This window comes from Megalobrama amblycephala, linkage group LG13 (assembly GCF_018812025.1).
Source record: "Megalobrama amblycephala isolate DHTTF-2021 linkage group LG13, ASM1881202v1, whole genome shotgun sequence".
Taxonomy (NCBI): Eukaryota; Metazoa; Chordata; class Actinopteri; order Cypriniformes; family Xenocyprididae; genus Megalobrama; species Megalobrama amblycephala.
This window is the reverse complement of record NC_063056.1, coordinates 5,126,497-5,138,160: the sequence shown is the minus strand read 5'-3', so window position 1 is coordinate 5,138,160 and position 11,664 is coordinate 5,126,497. Positions and strand designations below refer to the sequence as shown.

The following is an 11,664-nucleotide window of genomic DNA, read 5'->3' as shown; positions in this document are numbered from 1 at the left end:
TCATGTTGAAATCATGGTCCCAGAGTCTGAAGGAAGACTGGAGAGGCACAGAATCCAAGCTGCTTGAAGTCTAGTGTGAAGTTTCTGAAGTCAGTAATGATTTGGGGGGCCGTGACATCTGCTGGTGTTGGTCCATTGTGTTTTATCAAGTGCAAAGTCAATGCAGCCATCTTCCATGAGATTTTGGAGCACTTTATGCTTCTATCTGCTGACAAGCTTTATGGAGATGCTGATTTCCTTTTCCAGCAGGACTTTAGCACCTGCCCACAGTGCAAAAACCACTTCCAAGTGATTTGCTGACCATGATATTACTGTGTTTTATTGGCCAGCCAACATGCCTGACCTGAATCTATGGGATATTTTCAATAGAAAGATGAGAAACAGTCGATCCAACAATATACAGATGATCTAAAGGCTCAATAGTGCCTCAGCAGTGCCACAGGCTGATCACTTCCATGCCACACTTCACTGATGCTGTAATTTGTGCTAGGAGCAAGTCATTTGCTGTAATATGTGCTGCCGACCAAGTATTGAGTGCACAAATGGATATACTTTAAAGATCTTGAACTTTTTTGTTTTGCAAATCCAGTTTTTGATTGATCTTAGGCAATATTCTAATATTTTGAGATACTGGATTTTGGACTTTCATGAGCTGTATGCTCTAATCATCAAAATAAAAAATAAAAAATAAACTTTTGAAATGTTTTACTTTACATGTAGGGAATCTAGAATATATGAAAGTTTGATTTTTAAAAATAATTTACAATAAAAAAAATGAACTTTTTGATGATATTCTAATTATATGACCAGCACCTGTATAATCAGGTATTATACCATGGTGCACCAAGTGTAACCTGACTAATTCTATGGACTGAATGAATTACATGTCACAAAAAGCAGTATTTCATGACAAAACACAGTTAGACTTTATTGCTCTTGGTACACAAAAACGAGTGATGTGCAGTGAAGAAATATCTGTATTTGTTTTTGTTTTTAAGCATTTTTGCCTTTATTGAAATTGGACAGTACAGAGAACTGACAGGTAGCAAAGTGGGAGAGAGAGAGGAACATGATCGGGAGAGGTACCCTAGCCAAGACTCAAACTCAGGTCACCTGACGCACTTTATGTCGGAGCGCTGCCCACAAGGCTGTCAGATATTGTATCTGTATTTGTTTCAATGGCCAATGAAACCAATAAGGTTTGTTCTTGCACGTCAAGCATATACAGTTGAACTTCTCTTTATGTTCGCTGATCAATGTTTATGTGAATAAAAGCCTATATTCAATCTGTTCATCATATAAAGCAATCATGTCTCTTGAACTCTCAATTCATATGTATTAGTTTTACCATGAAGTTTAATTTAAAAAAGTTCGGGAGGAGCATGTTCATGTAATCCAACCAATCAGTACAAGAGGAAAGTTTCACAGCATCCCTCCACCACCCCATTGCCTCATTCTTGGCTGGTTCCTATCCCAGTCAAGGAGTGGGAGTACTCAGGGTTTGGGCCAAATTCCAAGCTCGGAGCCATCCACCGGACAGCACGCCAAATAAGTGTAATTTACTATATCTGATTTCATGTACGAGTGAACTCATGGAAATATGGATAAGATGACATTGTAAAAGACAGATTGGTTTTGGATCTTATTTATGTTGTAAATTTTTCATGTTGTACAGCTGTGTTATTTCAACACTCAGAAGAAATGTATACACAAATGTGTACACAATGTGTACACAAACAAACTAATTGAGACACAGATGTAACTAATTGGTAACCAAGGAAACTAACAAAGGGATTAACAAGACTAAACTCTAAAGGCAGGAGCACACCAAGCAGACGTCGACGAACTAGTGGCGATGAATGCAGACTGGCTCAAATCGGCAGCGTCTTGTTCCAAAGTTGCCCTGACACACCAAACCGACGCTTGACAGTTGACGGCCAAGAAGCACTTTCGTTCTGCGCCTGTGTAAGATGAAATGCCTTTCCATACCAGCAGGTGGCAGTAGCTGAACAGCCAATCAGAATGATCAGATGGCCAGATGGACCGATGGGCTCCAACGCCGATTCAACATGACGAATCGGCTGAAAAAAAGCAGACGAGGACCAACTTCAGCCGACGGTGTGGAACACACTGAGAAAACTTAGTGAAAAATTCTTTATCTGATAAGAAGACATGTGCATAAACTACAATGGAAACACATTTACAGAATAAATCCCTTGATGCGCAACAAAAAACTCATGTGACTTTGCCTCAACAGTGGAAGTGATTGGATAACTAGACTAACAAGCAGACCGATTTCATTGCACAGCACCTCAAATGATGGTTTGATCATGCTAAAATGCCTGAGCCATAGTCTGCCATCTTAATGATTTGGTTTAATTCCCTATCAGAAGCGTCTCACATGATTGCGTTCCCAGACACCAGGCATCCAAACTCAAGATAATATTTTGTCTGCGTGCTCTGAGACGCAAGTCATTTATGATCTAGGAGAAAAGAGCCACAATGGCTTCCCCAATTGCAGCAACTTCCATTTTTATTACAGATAATTTGTGCCAATTTCCCAGGAAGTGACGATTTTGTTCTCTTGAACACATGGGATGGAAATGCTGCTTTATTTGCAAATCTTTAATGCATTATTCCAATTTTGCACATAAGTTAAAATCGTAACTTTGTAATAATCCTGACAAATACATCCACTAAAATAAATATGATGAAAAGTCAAGTTAGTTCTGAGAAAAGACATGCATTTTTTTAAATAAAAAATACCAGTTGATTTGATATCTTGCATCTGATAAAATGGCATTTAGACAAGTGTGCCTTAAGTGTGACTTAAGAATGCTTGTCAACAGGGTTGACACCATCTACACTAAAAGTCTATGTGGCCATCTCAACTAGCCACATACCTTTAGATGGGGCTTCTGTAGGGAGACATCATCTGGTTTCTTGGTTCTCATGCGGTGCCAGACGGCTCTGCTGGCTGCGAGTTCATTCCTGTTGCTCTACATGGTTCTACATGTACTTAGGCCTACGATGTGGGAAATGCAGCCAAGGACAGTGGCTTAAGTCCTCTCAGCTCCTGGTCTGCTTTAGTGGCAGCAATAAAGGGAATGTGGTCACCAAGCAGCACATCTCACACTGGATCACTGACACAGGATCCCTATGAGGTGCAAGGAATGGCTTTGCCTCTAGGGGTTAAGGCCCACCCCACTAGAAGTGTCGCACCTTTCAAAGCTCTTGCTAGGGATGTACCATTGCAAGATGTTTGTGATGTGGCAAGATGGTTCTTTCCACACACATTCATCAAGTTTTATAGTTTGGATACAGATTCATCCCCAGGGTCTCAGGTCCTTCAGGGCTGATCTGGTCTTAGCCCGCACTCACAACTGTCTGTGCAGAAATACAGCCTTGTTGGGCAGGTATTGTCCAGTGGCATGGAGACAGTGGTTCCACTGGAAAGGGAAGATCTCTGGTTATGTATGTATCAAGGCTGTCTCCTTCAGACAATTAGAATCTGGTGACACTCTGACATGGTGTCTATTTATGGTTTCAGTGACGTACTATGCTACGTCACTATTTCATCACGCTCAGCCAATCCTTGGTTGCCATGTAAACATGTGCTTTAGACACCAACTCAAACTGTTGAGATTTCCCATAGCATCAAGCCATGATGCAGCATCTTGTTCCTCTCTCAGGGAACCGGGTTACATACATAACCTGACACGTTCGATTTCCAGGGTATGAAATTAATTGAAAAAATGTATAGCTTGAATAGTGTAAGTTGCTTTGGATAAAAGTATATCTTTTACATGACCATTGAGTTATGATATGACGCAGGTCGAATCTGGTGGGGGGGTTTTTCCCTTTACTTTTAAAGAAGGTCATTCAGTCAGCAGTCTTTGCCCACTCCCATGTTGTTCCACCTCTGTCAAGTGCAAATATCACCACCATATTAGATTATCTCTCTGTGTTATCAATTTACTTGCTCTCCATAAATGGCAGATCTTCTTTTGGCTGACCTCTCAGAACATAGGCATGCCCTGGCAAAGGCCCAGGGGTAAATCTGAGTCATCCATGAACCTAATGAAGCTCCCACAATTCCTCCCCAGCTTTGAATGACTGATAATTTCGGGGGTGGTTGTAACTGTGCTATTTGGTGTAGTCTGTAAGGTAACAAGAGACAAACCTGATTTTGCTTTCTCTAAAAAATCATGTAGTCCATTTTGTGTCCCCCTCAGTTGTATTTGTGTTCCGGGGGCACCACAAATATGACCCTTTTCAGGTCTTGTTTGGTGTGCACACCAGGGTTCAGATGGCAGCATTCACACTTATTCAAATGAATCACACTAACAGAGCAATCGCACCAGATTTTGTTTTAAACAAACCAAACCTGACAAGTATGAACACATCCTATATTATGCCCAGCTCTGATCTGTTAAATGTGACTATAAGGCATGAAGATGTTAAGATATTGTACATTAACAGTAACATCATGATTTTCTGTAAAGCTGATTTGAAACAAAATGTACAAAATGTTATACAAATAAATCTGACTTGACAAAAAGGTTAAGACAAAATGTCATCCTTCAGGAACTGATTTAATGAAGAGTGGGCACTTTTAGCCATATCAGAATGCCTATTATTAATACATTTACATTCATGTCACTGGTTGATGCTTTTGTCCAAAGCAACCTACATTGCATTCAATGTATACATTTTATCAGTTCATGCATTCCCTGAGAACCCATGAACTTATCTCACTAGAGGCTGAGATACTAGCAATAAATTATTTTGAAAAGAAAAGGAGAGTGAAAGCCTACATACTTTATTAAGAGGACATCCCTGATAATTCCTATGGTTCATTCTCTGTCTCAAATGCCTGAGGAAGCTATAAGTTTGTGTACCGGGGAACGCCTCTCTGTTGTCCAATATGCGACGTGGCTCCTGTCTGTTTATTTGTAGACGTCAGAGATTCTCAGTGTGGTCAAGTGACTGCTGACTTCATGGACCGTGTGAGTTCTCCGTTGCTCTGAGAAGGTGACCTTGCCCTTATTGTCTATAAACATCTCCTGGAGGTCAGCCAGCAGTCAGACCACACCGAGGAACATTTCCCGACCAGACTGCCACCACGGCACCCTGCTCACTCAACTGCTCACTGAAACCTTGAGGATCTACTTTATCCATATGTAAAGAGCATACAGCTTTGAATATATACAGAAGCAAATGTCAAATATTAAGAGCCTTCCATGACATTATCCCTTAATGGGTTTAGGTTTACCAATACGTCACGAGTTGAAGATTGTGAGACATGAGACATCATCTTGTGACTGAGCCAACACCAAATATAACCAGGAAAGCAATTAACACCTGGTAAAGCTGTAAATACGGCTTCATCAGATGTCACCACAATGGGTTCACGATTTGTTGCTTTCCATTAAATCATTCAGTGTTCAGTGTATTTTGTTTTCTTCATGCCATACTAACTTCAAAGGAGAACCAATGCACCAATGCAATTCTGCGTGTATGTCAGCAGTGAGAGATGGGTTTGGAAAAGGAAACATAATAAGACAGCATGACAACAGGCATTATCTTGCTTACCCTTCACTTTGAGAGTTAAGGTGACTCTTGGAGATTCCTGTGTATGATCCAGCATCCATGACATCTGAAAGTATCACGGCAGCCTATGCTACTTTTAGCATATCCAGCCTCATGACTGGACTCACTTGTCCTGGAATCCATCCAGAATATCCCTGCAGGGGTGTATTTCCCAAAAGCATCGTTAGCCAACTATGGTCACAAGTTCCACTGAACCCCATTGGTAAGGAAAGAACTTGCGAATATAGTTGGCTCTGGGAAACACACCCCCAGAACGTTTCAGATGGCCCTTGTAAACACCATCGACTGGAACTTATATATAACAGAAAGCTTGTCTTTTGAATTTCGCAAATTCTTAAAGTGTTCAAGATTAATGTTGTCAAAATTAGACTACGCAAGATGTGTTATAACAAATAAAAACAAACAGCAAATACAGGATGGAACATCTTAGGCTGGATTTCTTATTTTTTGGCATCCATGACTTCGGAAAGCGGCTCAACTATTTTCTTCTATTAATAAACCAAGACAGGTGATGTAAAGATGGCCTGATGACAAACTGCAAGTAGCAGTGGGGTTACCAGTCTGGTTCAGCTAGTCAGGAAACCTGCACCAGCATCCAAACACAGCAAACAATCTAAATATAGTAATCAACAGCAATCCAAATATCCTAATAAAGTACTGAGAGAATTAGATCATGTAATTTTCTCAACTCACAATTTTTAAAACTGTTTTTGTCTTCTGAACATTTTTTTCTTTTTCAATCAGAAAGAGAATTAATTAGCTGAACATCCGGTAATTGTTAAACAACAGTACTATCCATTGAACACACTGTATTCTATCCCTCACAGCCTCATTTTTATACCCTTAAAAAATGAAATATGGTGCTACCCTGACTAAGGTCAATGTCAATGAATTTCTTACAGTTTGGTCTACTACTACATTGTATCCAGTCGTCAATGGCATCAAACAGTCATGGTAAATTAACTGGTTTGGGAATTCTGGGTATTTTCTGCTTGGAGAAGATATGCCTACGTGCCTTTGAAAAAAAATCAATAGTAATTAGAGTAGTAACCCCTTGGAAATGATAGATCAATGATGAATGGTGAAAGAGGCCTGTGTCTGACAAGACAACATGTATTGGCCACAGAAAGGTGCATTTATTTACATAGGCTATACTTCTTAATCCACAATTAGCCCCTAACCTAACCTTTTTTCCCTAACCCTAATAAACCTAGTTTAGAATCTAGCATTTCTATTGATTATTATGAATGATTTCAAGCTCATAATTACATGTATACCCATTTTCATTGCTGGTCCGAATACATCAGGTTACCTGACACTGCTGACTCAGAGAGTGTTGCTTAGGGTGACAAACAGGCATAAGTGAATGTTATATTGACAGATTACTTCCATTAGCGATGTTTGCTATGGGCCACACATCACCAAGCAGAGGCAGTGTGAGGAGATTTTGCCTATGGAAGCAAATAGAGTTTTCCCTTAAGTACACAATACCATATGTGTGGCACATCTTGTTCACTCTCAGGCTGCATCCCAATTATCATTAAATAATGCTTTTTACCATTCCTACTCATGTGTCATTTAAACACTGTTTCTCTCACATATATCCATCATGTTTTTAGAGGGATATTGTCACTAGCTACATTTCCATCCACATATTTTTATATTTAATTTCTTTATTAGATTGTTCTGCATGGAACATCAAATCAAGAGATAATAACAACACTGATTTTAGGAAATTATCATTCCACACTGTTAATACCCCAGTGAAAACCTCCCTCAATCAACAACCTACAACTTCCCAGAAGAGCTTAGAGAAAAAACAACACAATATTGATATCCTAACAAACATTGCTCTTTACAAAAAAAATAAATAAAATAAAATAAAATAAAAAAGAAGAGATGCTCAGCTTAAGTGTCTTGAGAGTTAGCCAGCAAATAATCTAAGAAGGGGCGCCACAGTTTGTCAAAGGTCCTTAAAGAACCGGTGAGTGACAGTCTGATTTTTTCCAATTTAATGCAAGTGAACACTTCTTTCAGCCATGTATCAAAAGAAAGGCGGTGAGAAGTGTTTCCACTTCAAAAGGATGAGACGTCTCGCTAGTAAAGTAGTAAAGGCTAAAAACCGGTACGGAACCGGTACGGAAAGGTTGTCATCAACTGCCATCCCAAAAATGAACAGAAGTGGATCTGTATCAAGATTTATGGCAAAGGCAATCCTCAAAGTTTTAAATATTTTAGTCCAATAATCAAATAACTTTTGATTCCAACTTGATTGGCATTCCAACAAATGAATGATATCTGCTGGCGATTGCTTGCACCGTTTATATGCATCACTGACAGAGGGGTATATTTTAGCAAGTTTAGCATTAGTATAGTAAACCCTATGTAGAATCTTGCACTGTATCTGGCCATGTCTTGCACATAGATATGATGTGTGAGTGAGATCAGCTCAAATCCCCAGTCCTCCTCCCAAGCACCTCTGGCCTGGCTTGCAGAGCCTGTATTAATTTCACATGTTCACAATTACAATAATCAGATTGCGTATTTGGTCTGCTGTCTGAGGAGAGAGCTGCGAGTTCGGTATTTGGCCTGAACCCAGAGTATTCCCCCCGTATTTCTGGTTAGGATAGTAACCAGGTGAGTGTAAGGAGACGGGGTGGTGGAGGGATGCTGAAAACTGACGAGGAACATTGGTGAGTCAGCTACATATTTAGGACTGCTCTTATGCTCATTGAGAATCAGAGAAAGGGTAGAGGACCTATGCGAACCAGTGTGTTTTCTAAATTGAGTTCATATCTTAACACAGTGAGATACTACTAAATATGACAGAGTACAGAGAGAGGTGCACTGAGGACTGTTCCATGTAGGCCCAGCAAGGAGCTCAGAATTCAGATTGTTCCTCCAGTATAACATTTTCTGGATATTGCAAGCCCAAAAATAGTGTAAAAAATTGGGAAGTGCAAAACCACCCTTATTTTTAGGGAGCTGTAAAATTGCTTTCTTAATTCGAGCTGGTCTGTTTCTCCACTTTTTCTTAAGGTAAACTGGAATATGTTGAAATAAGACTAAGTACAAAAACTTGGGATGGACAGCCATCTTGATTAGGCTTTTATGCCCAGCCCACCCACATATTATCTTATTTTATCAAAATTTAGAGGTTTTGAAGAAAAAATAAATAATAAAAAAATAAAATAATTAACAACCTGAATGAAAATCTTTAAAAAAGCGTAAAAATGCATGTGCTCAATTGGGGGCAGATAATTTTTGATTGGGTAAGAAAATGCATAAATTATGATGGAAACAGATTTAACTAACAAATAAATATTTAAAATATTGTTGGGCCTGAAATACTGTCTCATATGATTGCATTACCAAACAATCAGGCATTCTAACACAAGGTAACATGACAGTGTTTGTAATTGTGTTTCATCAGCAGTCTCTGAGGTGTAAGTCATTTATTATTTAGGGAAAATGAGTCATATGCTTCCCCAGTTGCAGCAACTTTTCATTATTTTATTACTGATAATTTGCGCCAGTTTCCCAGGAAGTTAATTGTTTTTTTGTTTTTTTCTCTTGAACACATGGGATGAAAACATGCTTTATTCGCAAATGCTTTATATGATATTCCAACTGTTTGAAAAAGTTAAATTCGCAACTTCAGATCGAAACATAGCTACTAACTAAATCATAGCACAAGAGGCCGTGGGAAAAGAGGCAAACATACAAAAATAACCAAGTGTACAAAACTTGTCATCGCAATGTTAGGGTTTGAGCAAAAGTAATAGGTTGCCTTAGCAAACATAACTAATTACTAAATGTTTTAGTACATGAAAGAGTATGCTCTGGTAATATTCATGAATCAGTCTTGTACTTTTGGTTTTGCTTGCATGATTTTCCTCATTACATTTCTTTCTCTCGTTCTTTATTTAAAATGGGTGGCACTATATCTGTAACCATGCAGTTATGTCTAAATGCGTCTAGATGCATTTTTGCGTGGGCGGCTTTTGTTGATTACAAGAAAATGGTCATAACATAAAATGGGCAAATTCATGCTTCTCAGAGGTTAATGAATGGTTGAAAGCACAGAGAAAAGCGAAGCTGTCATCTGCAATGCTCGGCAACCCTCAAATGCACCAAATTTGCTCACTTTCCCTTCTTGTAATGTTCCTGTAAAAGCACAGTCTGCAAGAATCAGCAATTACAGAAAATCACCCTGTGTGATTATGAGCTTCAACAGAAACATGTCGCATGGTTGCCAGCAGATTAAGACGATCAGTATGATGCATTTGCCTAGTTATCCATGTCCTACATCATCATTTGGTCTGCTGTCAAAACCTCAATCACTTGAGCCAGACGGGTTTTGTAACATTCATGTTACAGCATCTTTTTTTGAGTCCCAGTAGATGCTGAGTTGTACACACCACAATAAGTTGGTTAACCAAACTATTTAGCAATGCTGCTGCTCCAGTAAAGCATGACAGTGACCGCTCTCTTTAACAACGGCCTTAGTTCTGGAACTGTTTTCCCCAAGTAGGATATTAGCCAACCCAAACGGCAACAAGATAGTTTTCATACATTGCATTTCGTGATTCAGCATGAACCACAAATCTATTACTTACGGTGGCCCAGTATTGCACAGCACAACAAAATTTAAAAAGCAAACATAAGTTCACAACACAATGGAATTAAGCCACAACACAAAGTAAACTAGTCACAAAACAATGAAATCGAGACACAACCATAGACTGTGAAAAAATATGGACGTAGTGTCCGTGACGTCACCCATAGAGTTCTGAACAGCAGTTTTGATGCGTAAATGAGGCCGCGGCCATCTTAGCTGCACGTGACCGCACGTCACTCACGGATAACTGAAAATGGGCAAAGAGGCGGGACGAAGTTTGAGCCCATGCGACTTGTTGCTGAAACCACGCCCGCCCTAGCCATCTATCTTAGATACTATCTAAAATATTAATAAAGATAGCAATATCATTAGAAAGTACTAAAGGATTACTGTCAATCTACGGTGATTTTTTTGCGATAACGTTATAGATGCTCCAACACCAGTAGGCTAATTAATTTGTGTGGGGTGTGCAAATAACACAAATCAAATGGGATTTCATACCTTTATAATGAAATAGAGATCGCGAGATGAATCCAATCCGTGGCACTTGGGTAAAATATATGTACAAGATGTATATCTCTCAAATGTTCTCTCAAACTAATGAGCACGTATCCAAAGTATAATTTTTCAAAATAGTGCAGCAGTTTTAGTTATATCCAAGCAGTGCTGTCGGAGTTGTATATCCTCCTGGTATTGTCATTGTAGTAAATCTCAGGAACAAAACTTTTAGCCAATGCCAGGACGATCCAACAACGTGTGTTCCGCATGCGAGCACATGTACACAGACTGACATCTGTCTCGAGTATGCAGCAAGCCATATATTGTAAAAAATAATACAGAAAAAAGCACAAATACGACTGAGATGCCAAATTCAGCGGCTGAAATGAGCTGCTGAGGTAACATGACGGCTCACAGACAGCAGCGGCATACATGTCACTCAAGTGACCACGCCCTTAATTATGCAGAACTTTAAGGCTTAATATAATTTAAACAGATGAGCTATAAAAAAAATTCACCCCCCTCAGAGTTGTCATGAAGGGCAAAATTCGCAGTATAGACCAAAACCACAATATGAACCAGACTGTAAACATGTTTTTTTCTGCTGTAAACTTGGCTAATTTAACATGATGGTCAATGAGATTCTGCTCACTTCTGCAGCCTGTCCCTAGCGGCCAGTCGATGAATTGCAGTTTAATTCACTTTGTATTGGCTTCACGAGAAACAGGGGGAGGTTGCCGCTTGGACAAAACACAACGAAAATGCTCCCAACCACTAGGGGGCTCTCTACGTTCGGTAAAGTTAGTTTACCTTGACAGTGTTCTACAGAGTCGGCAGTGATATCAATACCATGATTAGCTTTAACAGTATGTAACCACTGTATATCGACATGAAATATTAATTCAAAATCACCTAGGTGCAAAAATACTAAT

General features: G+C 39.4%; 1 long non-coding RNA gene across 1 annotated transcript; it reads right to left on the bottom strand.

The window, feature by feature from the left end:
* Window positions 1-902: 902 nt before the first annotated feature.
* Window positions 903-5,589, bottom strand: LOC125244164. The gene is made up of 2 exons (XR_007179239.1): window positions 2,904-5,589; window positions 903-2,081 (listed from the first exon to the last, which is right to left on the bottom strand). It is a non-coding gene; the product is annotated as an uncharacterized LOC125244164 (long non-coding RNA).
* Window positions 5,590-11,664: the final 6,075 nt, after the last annotated feature.